The 16,487-nt window shown below is 37.7% G+C and overlaps 1 protein-coding gene across 2 annotated transcripts in view; it reads right to left on the reverse strand.

Moving 5' to 3' along the window:
- Window positions 1-16,487, reverse strand: part of LOC108695777 (zinc finger SWIM domain-containing protein 6) — an 82,146-nt gene that overhangs the window by 45,596 nt on the left and 20,063 nt on the right. The window contains exon 1 of one of the 2 annotated variants that reach the window (XM_041569192.1): window positions 9,839-10,010. The exons of the other annotated variant lie outside the window; for it this stretch is intronic. The gene's annotated coding sequence lies outside the window, so the exon portion shown is untranslated. Of the gene's footprint in view, window positions 1-9,838; window positions 10,011-16,487 lie in introns of those variants that run through there. 2 annotated transcript variants of the gene reach the window in all.

Raw genomic sequence — 16,487 nt, forward strand, 5'->3', positions numbered from 1 at the left:
AAATAAAAAATGTTTCTAATATAGTTAGTTAGCAAAAAATGTAAGGTATAAAGGCTGGAGTGACTGGATGTCCAACATAATAGCCAGAACACTACTTCCTGCTTTGCAGCTCTCTTGGTTTCCACTGGTTGGTTACCAGACAGTAACCAATCAGTGACTTGAAGGGAGGGGGGGGGGCACATGGGTCATAACTGTTGCTTTTGAATCTGAGCTGAATGCTGAGGAGCAATTGCAAACTCACTGAACAGTTATGTCCCATGTGGGCCCCCCTATAGTCACTGAGCGTTAGAGAGCTGAAAAGCAGTAAGTAGTGTTCTGTTATGTTAGACACCCAGTTACTCCAGCCTTCATACATAACATTTTTGGCTAACTATATTAGAAACATTATTTATTTTCCACAGTCTATATATTCAGTTTTTATTTTCACACTGAACTATTCCTTTAAGAGGTGTTCCAAACCTATTGAAAACACCTGAACGTGTTTATGAATATTAGATTGTTTCAGTAACGCTGATGACATTTAGTAGAGGCCTAAAGACTGCACAATAAAGATCAGCTGAGCACTGATAGAGGATCCATACTGCCCATGTGCTGCAGGGTCCCACAGACTACGAAACGGCCCAGATTTCAAAGGGATTCTTCCAGAGCCATTCTAGCCCCGATTACATTACAGCTGAACAAGCAAAGAGCAGTGCATAATGTTGCCCATTATGCAGCGACATTAAATATACATAGTGGGAAGGTAGCAGATGCTTTTGTTGGGAATTGACATGTAGAGAAGCAGCCTCTCTCAGCAGGGCTCTGTTCAGTCTGCTACGCCTTCGCATGTAATGAATAGCTAATTTAATTCAGACGGTCCATGAGAGACTGAGCGAGAGGCTGCGGAAGCTCATGAAGGGAGCAATCCAGCAAATACAAAAAGCAGCAGGATGCGCAGTGATGAGATTCCTAATGGGGAAGAATATCCACACACTCGGGGGTGCAACGTTTACAAAGCTGCTCTTCTGTGGGTCTAAATTCAAATAAGAAATGTTCACACACAGACAGGTGTTGGCTTGGGATGCAACTGTATTGGGAGATGGTAGTGTATCAGCCCAAAAAGGCAAATATCATACTAAATGGATCTGTTAATTAGAATGGTCTGAAAAGGGCAGAGGTCAGGCTTAAAGGCACAGTAACATCAAAATCTGAAAGTGTATACAAGTAATTAAAATATAATGTACTGTTTCTCTGCACCTGAAAAAAATAGTGTGGTTTGCTTCAGAAAGACTAATATAGTTTATATAAACAAGCTGTTTAGCCATGGGGCAGCCATTCAAGCTGAAAAAAGGGCACAGGTTACATCACAGTTAAAACACCATTGTATTGGAAGGGGCTTATCCGTTATCTGCTAAGTAACCTGTGCTGTTTTTCCTTTTTTCCAGCTTGAATGGCTACATAGCAGTTTATTTATATAAACTATACTAGTCTTTCTGAAGCAAAGACAAAACTTTTACCAGTGCATGCTAACAGTAGATTATATGTTAATTACTTTAAAATGTTTTTTTTTTGTGTTACGGTTCCTTTAAAACGCACATTAACAGTTCATATTTGCACTGGTCCAGTAACCAACATCAACTAATCATCAGTTAGTTTTTACTGGTCTAAGAATTCTTATTTATACATTTTATAAAATCCATGGGGTTGGTGAGCAACAGGTTACTCATGAGCCACTGGTTGGGGATCACTGGCGTAGAGCCATGGTTTTGTGTACTTTTGCCTTACATTTAATTTTCCAGCTACTAGTAAACATGCTGGCAAGGTCTATATAAGTGCAGTAGCCATTCTGTATCAAGCCCTCAGTGGCATGAGTAAGAGCAAAAGCTCCTTAATGGAGGAGCTGCCATTAGATGACAACTTTAAAAGGTGACTCCTCAGTCATCCATGCTGCCAACAACACAGATAAGCCAAGGCTACAGCATGATATGAAGGGACTTTCTCCAGCCCAAAGATAGACGGGTATGTTTTTACAAAGTGTTTCTTTAAACCATAAATAAACTAACATAGAAAAATCAAATTTCCCTATATGCTTTCATATTCAGTTCTTTGTCACTGAATTCTGAACTGAAAAGTTGTCATATTCAGAACTGGAAGTACAAAAATGTAGAATATAAATAGACACAGTTGTGTTTTTTTTTTTAATTTTTTTACTCAGAATGCTTGAGATTGGGGCTTTTCACAAATAGAACTTTAACAATGTTGACTGCTATGCCTTAACGATAAATTAAAAAAAAAAAAATAATCACGTCTACCAGTTAAAATTATTAACTCTGCTTAAATGTACTGCATTAAATTCCAAAGTATGTATTTAGGCTAATCTTTACTACGAGACAGAGGTTTTTACCTCAGTCGGTCAAAGGAAAAACTGACTAAGTGATCCAAATAGGTCAACGGAAAAAAACAATATGCAAGTGAAAAATCTATCGTAAGAGGGAAATGCACAATACCACCTGTAATTTAACTTTTAATTTAACTGTTCATTGCAAAAAAAAAAAAAAGTTCAGACTACTACATTTGGTGCAGCCCAATCACATTTTATAGGGTGAGAACCAGTAGTCCAGACCTGCATGGATTTGTTTGCAGAGATGCTACCAGCTTGGTACTTCTTCCACTGGGCCAATGTTTCATTCTGAAAGACCGATATTTATTTTACATCTGAAGACCAAGCACCATAGCAGCGATTACAATATTATCTGCCAATCAACAAGGATCTTTTGCAAATTAAAATTTGTAGTATTTGTAGGAAAAATATTAAAAAAATCGCACTTTTAAAAGGATCGCTCATATCTAGCAGGGCTAGATAAAGAGACGTTTAAAGAATGAAACAAAACACCTTGAAGTTATAGCTAGATGATAAGCCAAATGTGACTAGAGTGCAGGCATTTTAGTACTAAATTACACACCATACACTGGAGGGCAAACGAATGGGACTCGATGCAGACTAAAATGGTGTCACTGGCTGCTTTATACAGAAACTCCGGAATATAAGGCCTTACTTTCCTCAACAACATAACAATTCCTAGGCATGAGATCACCTAGTGAGGAGTTGGGTTCAGTGTCTGTGCGCACTCGGGTGCTCTTGGCGTTCCTCCCTCCTACCATGCATTTCATACAACCTCAGGTTCTAAGCGTTCTAGATCCGATGCCATACCTGTAATCTTAGGTTGCAGATAGTAACACCTCTCACTTTGCCTTCATACCGAACAGCTAGGCAGCTCAAGCAATCGAACGGCAAAAATTATATAGATAACGAACATCAGCTTCACTCTGATCCTGTTGAAGTTACTCTGTGTCTTTTCGGATTTTTCTTCGCTCCCCTTTCCTCTCCCCCCCCTTTTTTTTCCCCCCTTTTAGGCATACCAGCTTTACAATAATAGCGGATTCATATGTTCTTGTTCTACTATTAGATAGCAATATGAGAAGTTGCAAAGGTATCTATACAGATTGTGATGTATGCTATGCGGTATTTTGCCGAACTCAAATGTTGCGAGTTTGGATAACATGGACAATAGGAACTTCTATTCTAGTACCGCACTCTATAGTTGTATTCAACAGTACTGCTGTGTTTTGCTGTAAAAATTGCAGAAGAGTCTTATATAACATGGATCTACTATATTATCAGCTTTTTAATTTTCAGATTGCATCTGCTTGTATTGGATATTACTATTGTCTACTCCCCACTTCCCCTTTCTTTTTTCTGTATCCCCCCTGTCGTTTTCTTTACTAAAATGAAAAATAAAGAATTTATAAAAAAAAAAAAATTACACACCATACAGCTTTGCCAGTACTTCTTTTATAATACACCTTGAACAAAGGCAATTCATCATTTTACATTGAGAACATAGTTGAAACCTCCCTGATCAATACACGCAAACTGGCAACAAGACAGTCAGGTATAAATCAAAACCCAGGAGGGCGGTATAAATACCATTAACTTGGCACAAAGCAGAGGAAGCCATTTAAAAAAAAAAAAGGTGTTCATGTATTTGCATTAAACTCCAAATGGTTTTACAATAAGCCTGCTGGTTGCATTACACTTGGAAGAATAAAGATCTTTTAAGATGCAAATTAATGTAATTTAATCAACAGTTTACTTGTAAAAGGTTACGGCGCAGAACAAAAATCTTTATTAAGAGGCTTTTATTCGAGCAGATTTGCATACAAAAGGGAAGAGTGCAAATACCTTAACTCTGTGCATCAATTCTTTCTCCACCACTGGAATCCCTTTGTATAGCACAGATCATGAGGTTTGAGGAACAGTACACCTCCAAATCCATTAAATATGCAACAATTCTAGGATTTAAAACCTTTGGCTCTCCGACTGTTATCCCAAAGTCATGTGCGTTCACACAAGGTTCTTGAACTGAACTTTCAAATATTTCAAAAGTTAAAAAGAAAACCCACAACACAATCACACTGACATAGTTCCCAGAGCAGTTCCATGTATTCAGTTTGTAAATAAGGCAAGAAGCAACACACTGGGTGATTTAACAACACCTAGGGGGAGGATTTATTAAAGGAACAGTAACGTCAAACTGCTGTATTTGCTTAAGAAACACTACTATTGTTTATATAAATTAAGCTGCTGTGTAGCAATGGGGGCAGACATTCAAAGGAGAAAAGGCTCAGGTTACACAGCAGATAGCAAATAAGCTCCCTCTGTCTGTCTGGGGATTTCTGTTATCCATTAGTTAACCTGTGCCATATAGCTGTTTTTCAATTTCCGCCATTGCTACTCAGCAGCTTGTTTATATGAACTATAGTAGTGTTTCTGAAGCAAACAGATCGGTTTTACCAGTGCAGGGCAACAGTATATGATATTTTCATTACTTTAAAACACTTTCGTTTTTTGGTGTTACTGTTCCTTTAAGGGTCAAATTGAAAATTCAAATTTTTTTTGGTCAAAACTCTCAAATTCGAATAGTGAATTCTCCAAACGCGATTCAAATTTTGATTTGATTTGAATTTCGAGATTTATCAAACCTTTACCCTATAATTAGAATTCAACTATTTGCCACCTTAAACCTGCTGAGTTCATGTAAAAGTCATTGGGAGAGGTCCAGTGACCAATTTAAAGAGGTTACTAGCCTTTTTGACACATGTTTTTTTTTTCCAGAGGGGAAAAAAAAAAAAAAAAAAAACTCGATTCAAGTTTGGTCGAATTGATTCATATTACATTTGAGTTTTCGGGTCTGCAATATTGGTTCGAGTTTTAGCTATTCGATTTTTTTCTTAAATAACCTACCAATCAAATTTCGAGTATATTCAAATTTATTATAGTAAAAAAAATCAAAAAAAAAAATCACATGAATTCGAACTTTGATAAATGGGCCTCCCAAAGCAGTGTTTAAAAACTGAGCCCAGTTGTGTATATTTAGGCTAAAGTTTGTTCCCACTATTTCTATTACAGAATTATAAAATGCATACAGAGCTGCATACAGAAGTAGCGTAATAAAAATGCAATTCTATTTGCTACTACGATTTCCTGTGGTGGAAATGTAACAATGCAAGCAACGCTTATGTTTCCAAACACATGGAAACCTAAATGCAACATTAGATGTGCTTTGTATAGTCCAGAAGTTTGGCTTTTGACTGTGAGTGTGTTAAATGGATGAGAAATGCAGATGGAATGCATCCAGTGTATGATTGCCCTTTAAAAAAAAAAAAAACAGGACATAGAGCAAGTTGAGGGTCCAGATCAATTTCAGCAACACTAACGATTTACACAGGCAGCCACTAGCTTTGATAAATAAGCCCAGCTGTATTTTCAGTAAAACTGGACTTTATCTTTCACAATGTGAAACTTAGAGCAAGCAACCTGCTGTGGTAGTAGTTTCAGGTCACATTCAAATGCTTCTAACAAAAACTCAAAACAAAAGTCTATTCTGCCAAGTTGGTGCTCACCAGTAAGAAGCCTTAATTACATAATGAAGAATGAAAAGAGAGAGTAGAATGCAGAATTCTTAACCCGAAAGGGCCATTAGTCCAAAAACAGGTGTAATTTGGTATCATAGCGCACATAGTATCATCATCATCTGTTAAATAGCACATAATCCCTATTTATGGCACCTACCATTATAATCAATACAATTACGGCTGTTATAAAGGGATTACATTGTTTACTGAAATTAAAAGAAAAACTAGAAACCTTTCCAATACATTGAGGCATCATAACAATCAGCAATATCAAGTCCAGACTATGAGTATTCTAGTAGAGGTATGGGATCTAATATCCAGAATGCTTGGGATCTGGTGCTTTCTGGATAACGGATCTTTCCATAATTTGGATCTTCATACCTTAAGTCTACTAGAAAATCATGTTAACATTAAAAAAAACCCAAATAGACTGGTTTTGCTTCCAATAAGGATTAATTATATCTTAGTTGGGATCAAGTACAAGCTACTGTTTTATTATTACAGAGAAAAAAGAAATTATTTTTAAAAATTTCCATTTTTTGATTATAATGGTGTCTATGGGAGACTGCCTTTCCGTAATTCGGAGCTTTCTGGATAACGGGTTTCCGGATCCTATACCTGTACAGGGCTGTTTACCTTGCATCACATACAGCTGCACTGTGTCTCAATAGAAATGTGGAAGGAAATTTGGAGATAGTTCCAGACAATGGGGGAGGGATATAGACTCATCTTGCAATCGCAATGTAATAAAATATAAAAAAAAAGCCTAGTTCTTCTTATTAAGTATTTTTAGAGAGCAGACGTTTTCCAGCATCTGCCTGTCCACTCTGTTCTCTTGCTTGGTGGGTCTGACCTGAGAAGCAGACTTCTGCTACATTTTTTCAAAAGACAGAACCAGCAGTGCAGAAAGGGGCAACGGAATACTACTGTTAACTGCAGTTACATATACAAAAAAACCTTTAAATATATATATTTTATTTATTAATACATATTGCCAAGTTGTTTACAGCTAAATTTTTTCACTAGGCAAAATAATATTTTGGGTTCCTATATAGCCTTTAAAATTACATTTTAGCGTGAGTATTCTAAAATGAATTGCTTTTTTCTTTTTACGGTTCCTGAAACGTGTTTTTCTGCAACAGTCAGGCTTGGAATGTCAAAAGTCTTACTGCTTGGGCTCACTTACCATAGCAACACACAGTTTGCAAGTTAGAAACAGAAAATATTTAATATACAAAACTCAGGAAGTTGTACCTACAAATAAAAGCAATTCTTTAAAGTATCCCCAAAACACAACACGCAATAGTCAGACTTATAGGGCCTTTGCATATGGGTGTTGAAAGACTTATGTAAATCTTTTGTGTTGTAAAACACAATATGAATTGTTAATTTATGCAATGTTCAGTTGTATGCATTTTCCCTGTAATAATAAAACAGTAACTTGTACTTGATCCAACTATGATGTAATCAATCCTTATTGAATTCAGAACAATCCTATTGGGTTTATTAAATGTTTAAGTTATTTTTTAGCCGACAAGGTATGGAGATCCAAATTATGGAAAGACCCCTTATCCGGATTACCCCTGGTCCCTAGCATTCTGGATGACCGGTCCCATACCTGCACCAAAATTCAGCTTTTAATAAAATATTTCCTATTGTTAAAAAAAAAAACAAAAAGCAAAGACCCATTTAAAGGAAAAGGAAAGTCTCTTTTTTTTTTGCTTGTGGGTACCAAAAGTTAGGCAGCCCCAAGAAATTATATTTGCTTACCAGACACCCTGGGCCAGTGCTCCCATCAGGTGCTTCCAACAAGCACCACAAAGCGATCCTCTTCCCGGTTCCTCTGCACATACACAGTAAAGCAAAAGGCCGGACTTTAATAAAAAAAAAAAGGCGGCTATTTCATTCTACTGCGCATACGTCCGCCTCGGGTATTTGAAGAGCGAAGAAGGTGCAGTTTTCTGCCGATAAGAGCACCAGCCCGGGGTGTCAGGTAAGTAAATATAACCACTTGGGGGTACCTAACTTTTGGCACCCCAAGTTAAAGTCACTTTCCTTCTCCTTTTAAGCAAAAGTATTTTAAAGCCAGGTATGAAGTCATTCCCTTCAGTTGCTGTACAATGACTACAAAGATACAAGTTACTGAATATATATTAAACATGTATAAAAAAATAAATTAAAAAAAATACATGTAGGCACATGTAAGTAGTCTTAAGTAGTTTAACACATAAAAGACACAAAAAAACAAGTCCCTTTTTTCTCTCTCAGAAAGACATGTACTGCTCGCCATGCCATCCTAGTCTGTTTGCTCACAGTCATGTATCACATAGAGAAGTGATAGACTGGATTACTCAGGATGGCATCTTACAAAAGGGAACACTGATCCAGAGCTTGAAAAAGCAGAACAAATAGAGCAATGGAAGAGGCAGCCTGTGCTATCGGCAGGGCATGGGAGAGATTTTCTGGGGTGAATGGTATATATTCTTTTGCCATGTGAAATAACATGACCTTGTAGACGTGACGTGTGTGGTCTGTTGGAAAGATCCCAGACTACTTCCCTCAAGCAAAATACAGAGAAGACCTGCCACTAGAGAGAAGAAGTCATCCTTTTCCTACACAAGGGCCTGTAGGACGTGCAGCTGCACTCTGCTCCTATTCTTACAATAAAGATGTTCCGCTGAGAAGCCCACAGGAAGCAGACCCTATTCCTACTAATTTATTTAATCAACTGGTATGTGGAACCAGGAGGAATTAATCACAGCTTATTGACACAAGATGCTTTCTCTGTTGCAAAGGGCAAAACACCTGCTTTTCAAATCTTACCATCTGACACTAACTTATTGACATGAACAGCAGTCCGTGCATCAGCAGCCGCTAGCCAGACGCAGCATTTTCACAAGAGGAGTGAAACCAAGACTAAACAAACTGCTCAGCAGCTGAAAGCATAGGGAGGGGCGCAAAATATTACAAACTCTAACTACAAAGTACCAATGGCTATAAAATGCCTTTTTTTTTGCCTTAAAAAGGAACAATGTTTTGTCACCAGGCATTTAATGGTCTATGCAAACACACACTTTAGGAATGGGAAAACCCACAGTTCACCACATATAGGCCACCCAAGTCTTCCATCCCCTGCCCTCTGGAGATCAGTATAACTGGAAATTATAAATGATTTTGCACTGGTTGCCCTGCTTAGTAAGACACAATTCTTGCTCACATTAAAAATAATATCGATATAGATAGAATTTTACAGAAAGTACATATCCTATTAAATAATCTCTTCCTTAAAGGGGTAGTTCACCTGTAATTTAACTAATTATGTTATAGAATGGCCAATTCTAAGCAACTTTCATTTGGTCTTCATATTTATATTTTATATATATATATATATATATATATATATATATATATATATATATATATATATATATATATATATATATATATATATATATATATATATATATATATATATATATATATATATATATATATATTAAATTAGTTGCCTTCTTCCTCTGACTCTTTCCAACTTCCGAATATGAGTCACTGACACCATCTAAAACAAATGCTCTGTAAGGAAACACATTGTTACTTTTTATAAATTACTTATTTCTACTGAGACCTTCTCCTATTCATATTCCAGCCTCTTATTCAAATCAATACATGGTTGCTAGGGTAATTTGGACCCCAGCAACCAGATGGCTGAAACTGCAAACTAGAGAGCTGCTGAATAAAAAGCAAAATAACTTAAAAACTACAAATAATAAAAAAATTAAAACCAATTGCAAATTTTCACGCTACATCATAGTAGCCCATCTCAGTGGCTTCACAGACATTATGTAGAAATGAAGCAAACAAGTGGCTGCCTATAGGTTCCTACCACTAGAAGTCAGTAATTAAATCAGAGGCGACTTGCTGCCATTGGTCCTTAAAGCTCCCCATAGACGCAAAGATTTTTCTTGACGAACGACCGATTTTACCGAAGTCCGTCCAATCCTTCGAAATTATCGTGAAGTTAGTGGGATTCGAGTGATCGTTCATCTTACGATTTTTCGGCCGACATCTGTCAGGAAATTGATCGGCCAGGTTAAAAAATCTTTATCGGTCCCAGTGCAATCTATCTACTTTTGCAGGGACAAGCAGGCAGCTCCCCTTTGTTTTCCTGGCAAATTGGTCTTTTTAGTCGATGGACAATTTCGTACGATCGTTCCGAGATAATCGTGGTCTCACGATGACGATTGGATCTTTTAAAAATCTCAACATCTATGGCCAGCTTAAGTGTCTCGGCACAAAACGCAGTGGTTGTTCCTAAGGACAGATATCTCCGGGAACATCTGGGGTGCAGACTTCTTCCTGCGCGCTCTCTCGCTCTGGCAGCAGGCCTGAAAGTGAAAGAGCCAGTATCCTCTTGATTAAAAGGATGAAAACTGCCCCCAGAAGCATTGAAAACAAGACCAAAGTAAAAATAAAAATTCCTGCGCAGAACAGCCGCCTTTGTTGCCTCCTCCAGCGAAACCACTGGAGTCAAAAGAGATTCCATAAATCTGCTCTGAGCAACATAAATTGGAGGCCCTGCAAAGGAAACAGAGAGCTTTACTGTGGTGAAGCAGGGCGAATTGCGAAAGTCACATGAAAGCTGCTAGGAGCCAGATAGTAAATAAATATCATCTCAAGTCAAATCCATGCACACACAGTTACTGAAACAATGTGGCTGCTGATTTAATGCCAGTGTACCCTGATGGGAAATCAATAGGGGGCTGATTTAAGAGAGAAAAGAAAAACACATGACAATAGCAGAAATACACCAGCTATAGATCAGCTATAGATCAGCACCGTGTGGAGCAGCTGGTGCAAATCAGAATGGTCTCCCAAAAGTAAGTGGCAAATAAACACCTTCACCTTTAAATTAACTTTCTACAGGTCTCAAGTTTTTTTCCAGTTATTTGGCTTTTCGTTTAGCACCTCTCCAGTTTGGTATTTCAGCAGCTATCAGGTTGCTACGGTCTTATAAACCCCTAGCAAACAGGCAGTGGTTTAGACAAGAGATGGTAATATGAATAGGAGAGGGGCTGCATAGAAATATAGATATTAGAGGGGGTTGTTCACCTTTGAGTTAACTTTTAGTATGATGTAGAGAGGGATATTCTGAGACACTTTGGGTTTTCATTTTTGATTATTTGTGGATTTTAAGTTATTTAGCTTTTTAATCACCACAGCAGCTCTCCAGTTTGCAATATTGGCAATCTGGTTGCCAGGGTCCAAATTATCCTAGAAACCATGCATTTATTTGAATTAGAGACTGGGATATGAATAGAAAGTCAAGTAATAAAAAGTAGCAATAATACATTTATAGCCTTACAGAGCATTTTGTTCTTTAGATGGGATCAGTAGTCCCAATTTGAAATATAGAAAGAGTCAGAAGAAGTCAAATAATTAAAAAAAATCTATAAAAAAAAATAAATACTAAAACATACTAAAAGTTAACTGAAAAGCAAGCCACCCCTCTTACGCAATCTGCTCTGCTAGTAGAGGGGCTGCTGGGAGTTACAAAGCAGACCAGACTTAAAGGAGTGTTTCACCTTTAAGTTCGCTTTTATTATGTTATAGAAAGGCCTATTCTAAGCAATTTTTCAATTGGCCTTCGTGTTTTACTTTTTTTTATAGTTTTTGTATTATTTGTCTTTTTCTTTTGACTCTTTCCAGCTTTCAAATGGGGGGTCAATGACCCCATCTAAACAACAATTGATCTGTAAGGCTGCACACATTATTGCTATCTATTGCTTTTTACTACGCATCTTTCTATTCAGGCCTCTCCTATTCATATTCCAGTCTCTTATTTAAACCAGTGAATGGTTGCTATGGTAATCTGGACCCTAGTAACCAGATTGCTGAAACTGCAAACTGGAGAGCTGCTGAATAAAAGACAAAATAACTCAAAAACCACAAGTAAAATGAAAATGAATTGCAAATTGTTTCAGAATATCACTCTCTACATCATACTAAAAGTTCATTAAGGTAAACGACCCCTTTAGTGTTTTGGGAAGATTTAGTTGCCTGGCAACTAATCGCCTCGTCTTTGTGGCGACCAATCTCCCCGAACGCCTTCCCTCACTCTGCGCTGGCTAAAATGAAAAAATCACCGGCACTAATCGCATGCGGTGATTCGTTTTCCGAAGTTAATCAGCGCAGAGTGAGGAAGGCGTTCAGGGAGACTGGTCGCCGCAAAGACGAGGCGATTAGTCGCCAGGCAACAATCTCACCGAATCGCTCAATGTGACCTTACCCTTAAGGTTTGGTATCCGTTATTTTTCAAATATAAACTAGAGGAAAGTAAATCCCCAGGCTAAGCAGAGACAAAATAAACACAGTAGGTATGAGACATATAGAAATGTGCCTTTTCTTCAGGGCTTGTGTGAAAGTGCAGCAACGATAAGGTGTAAAGAACAGACAAACAGCAGGCCGTTATGCTGCAAACATAGCAAATAGATGGTAAATAAAGGCAGCGTAAAGCAGAAGGAAGGGGTACAAGCGAGTGCACTCCCTCTTCCAGCCTCCTAGCAAGACACAAGCCACCCACAGAACTCAGGGCCCTCCCCTCCGCGCTGTCAGGCTGCCTGGCCCTCGGCTGAACTGCGAGAACTGACGTCAGCTGGCGACTGAGGCAGCATTCCTAAACAGTTCAGACAAACCCACTTGTGGGAAGCTTAGAAAGCCCTCAGCTGTAGTGAAGAAAGCAAAGGCTTGGCTGCGAGCCAGACTACTGAGCTCAGCATTTTGTAATGCACTTCCTTTTTACTTCACGGCCTTGCATAATGCCTCAGCCAATCCACTTTTAACCCTTTCCACCGCTCACGGCCACAACAAAACAAACGCTGTCCCGGTACGCAGCAAGACCAGAAGTTCCAGTACATTAGAAAAATTAATTAAAAAATAAACAGAAAAACCCGTAACAGCAACTAAAAATAAATAAAAATAAAGGGGGGAATGGCAACGTCAAACATTCAGCGCTCGCTCTGCTTTCTGGCTGTCGGGGCAGGATGGGAACTGTAGTTTTAAATATAAGGCTCTTGAGAAATGAGGTTGTACGTTATGTGGAGATCTCAATAAATCAGGATAGGATTTAACACAATTGCTACAGCGTGTGCTGTCTGATCTTTTCTACAATACACAAATATGAAGCTCAGCAGACTCTTTATAGCACCACACACATGAAATGACGGGCCCAAAAGGCGCATTCGATCTTGCATTTAAAGAAACAGTAACATCACAAAATGAAATTGTTTTAAAGTAATAAAAATATAATGCAGTGTTGCCCTGCACTGGTAAAACTGCTGTGTTTGCTTCAGAAACACTATTATTGTTTATATAAATAAACTGCTGTGTAGCCATGGGCATACCTCCCAACTGTCCCGTTTTCAGAGGGACAGTCCCTTCTTTTACAGCTCAACCTGCAGGCCCTCTTTTGCACTGGAAAGTCCTGTTTTTCTCTGCACCGAACAGCCAGAAAAAGAAACAATGTTTCTGACTTAATTGGCTTTTGGCAGAGAGCCCAGAACAGCCACAGCTGCAGATAAGACACTTTGTAACAATTTGGAGAGAAGCAAATAAGTAATTGTAACAATATAAGATAACAGGTCCCTTGGGATAAGTTAGACTCACAGCTTAAAGGACCAGTAACATCAAAAAATGAAATTGTTTTAAAGTAATAAAAATATTATGCAGTGTTGCCCTGCACTAGTAAAACTGATGTGTTTGCTTCAGAAACATTACTATTATTTATACAAATAAGCTGCTGTGTAGCCATGGGGGCAGCTATTCAAAGGAGAAAAGGCTCAGGTTACACAGCAGATATCAGATATGCTCTGTAGAACATAATGGTGTTATCCGTTATCCATTATTTATCCTGTACCATATATCCTTTTTCAATTTCCACCATTGCTACTTAGCAGCTTGTTTATATGAACTATAGCAGGTTTTCTGAAGCAAACATCAATTTTACCAGTGCAGGGCAACACTACATGATATTTTCATTACTTAAAAACACTTTCAGTTGTTGGTGTTACTGTTCCTTTAAAGGGCAATTCACCTTCATTAGCAAAACCGTGATAACTGAAAAAAAAAAACACATAAATATGTTCAAACTTTCATAACCTGCCAAATTTTGTAAAATGAACGTAGTAATTAGGGGGTGTAGCCACAAAAATGGGTGTGGTCAAAAATGTCACCACACTACACATCAGTTTTATCAGTGCAAAGCAACACAGCATGATATTTTCCTTACTTTAAAAACATTTTTTGGTGTTTCTGTTCCTTTAAAGCCATACTCCACCCATATATAGCACTGCTCAGGTTTCCAGAGGCCAGCAGCCAGCATATTCGGCAAGCCTCCTGGCATAACTGGCACATATCATATGATCCTTAAATACTTTCCACTTACACACTAAATTAACCCCTTCGAGGCAAAGGACAGATTTTTTTTTTTTGCCACCCATCACATCCTTTTTTTCGGGAGCACTTGCTAGTTACCACTGAATTACTCACAGTATGAATAGAGGGAGCTGGTGTACGGATGTGATCCAAAGCAGATACAATATCCATTAGTTATGGATTGAACGCACCAGACACTCTTCTGGCTCCTTTGGGGCCCAAGACCTGGGGTTTATGCCCTGACAAAGCTAGCAGACTGTCACTGTTAAAAAGAAGGCTCAAGAGCAGGGGTGTGGGATATTTCTCTACTAAAAGTGCTGGGCACATGGCCAAACACATTCATAATACAATTAAGGCTTCTTAGATAGTGTGACAAAGTGCACTATTAACACTGCACAGTCTAGTAATTTATATGCATTAAAATAAATATGGGCTTGAAAAAAAAAAATAAATTTTACATTAACAAACAAATTATCTTTGTATGGATTGGACTTGGCAGAGCTACCAGATGCCCATCCCTGTGGGTTTTATTTTACATGAATTGATTACGGATTTGTAGTGTTTCCCTTCAATGTAGGATGCTGGGAAACTACAGAGTTGCACTTCACTATAATAATAGATTTTTTTTTTTAAATAGGCACGCTGTCTGTGTGGTCACATTTAAATAACCACACAAACTGCCAAGGTTAATGGGGTGATTCACTTTTAAGTACATTTTTGTATGTTATAGAATGGCTAATTTTAAGCACATTTTTAATGTTTTTTTTTTTAATTTTTGACTTATTTATAATAGGGTCACTGAACCCATCTAAAAAAAACAACAACAAATGATCTGTGAGACTACAAATGTATGGTTATTGCTACGTTATATTATTTATCTTTCTATTCGAGCCTCTCCTATTCAAGTCCCATTCAAATCAATGCATGGTTGCTAGGGTAATTTGGACCCTAGCAACCAGACTTGAAATTGCAAGCGGGAAAACTGCAGAGCTGTAAAGAGAGGAAGGAGTTCAACTTGCTGTCCTCCAGCTGCACCAGCACCATTTCAAAATCATCATTGTTCACAATATAAACACTCAAACACAGATCATTTCCCTATTTCCAAGATTACTTTGCAACAGTGATACATTGATACACTCCAATACATGTCTCATGTTAACATTCTCCTTGCTTAAATTAGTTAGATTTAAAAAAAATATATAAAAAAAAGGTATACAGAAAAGGCAGTCTCTTTCTCACAATGCAACAGTGAAGGTAAAGGGCCTGAATGCCCAGTCAAGCAAATGTCAGAAAAAGGGCTGAATGTGAAAGATCTAGAAGCCCTTTTTACTTTAAAAGTAGCAAAGAATGACTATGCATTTTTTACCCAAAAAATAAATGTAGTCTTACTTCCTGAAGCCACAGGCAGGGATTCCTCGGACTGTCTACTATTCTATAAATAACTTGTTCAGGAGGAGGAGAAAAATATTACATTTAATAAAATCCTAAAATTTAAAATGGCGTGTTTGCAACAGAAGACTACTATAGTTTATATAAACAAGCGGCTGTGTAGCCATGGGGCAGCCATTCAAGATGGAAAAAAGGAGAAAAGGTACAGATTACAGAGCACAGACAAAGGTTACATAGCACATAACTGATAACCCCTGTCCAATACAATGGTGTTTTATCTGTTATCTGCTATGTAACCTTTGCCTTTTCTCCAGCTTGAATGTCTGCCCCCATGGCTACACAGCAGCTTATTTATATAAACTATAGTTGTGTTTCTGAGGCAAACATCAGTTTTACCAGTGCAGGGCAACAGTATATTATATAATAAATACTTTAATTTTTTTGGTATTACTGATCCTTTAATATACCAATGTATTTTCTAACATACAAGGCATTTTATCACTGCCAAAACTCAAAAATATAAACCGTATTCTTTGGCAATTCTAAACCAAAATCGAAGTATAACTACATAAACCAACAAACCTAAAACATATATTATTTGAAACTGGCATATAGCTGTAGAATAGCTGTTAAATACAATACAAAATTAATTAAGTATAGTTCTTAGAAACAAAATTGCTTCGGCCATATCCTCCTTCACAGAAGCTCTTAAA

This window comes from Xenopus laevis, chromosome 1L (genome assembly GCF_017654675.1).
Source record: "Xenopus laevis strain J_2021 chromosome 1L, Xenopus_laevis_v10.1, whole genome shotgun sequence".
In the NCBI taxonomy this organism is placed as follows: Eukaryota; Metazoa; Chordata; class Amphibia; order Anura; family Pipidae; genus Xenopus; species Xenopus laevis.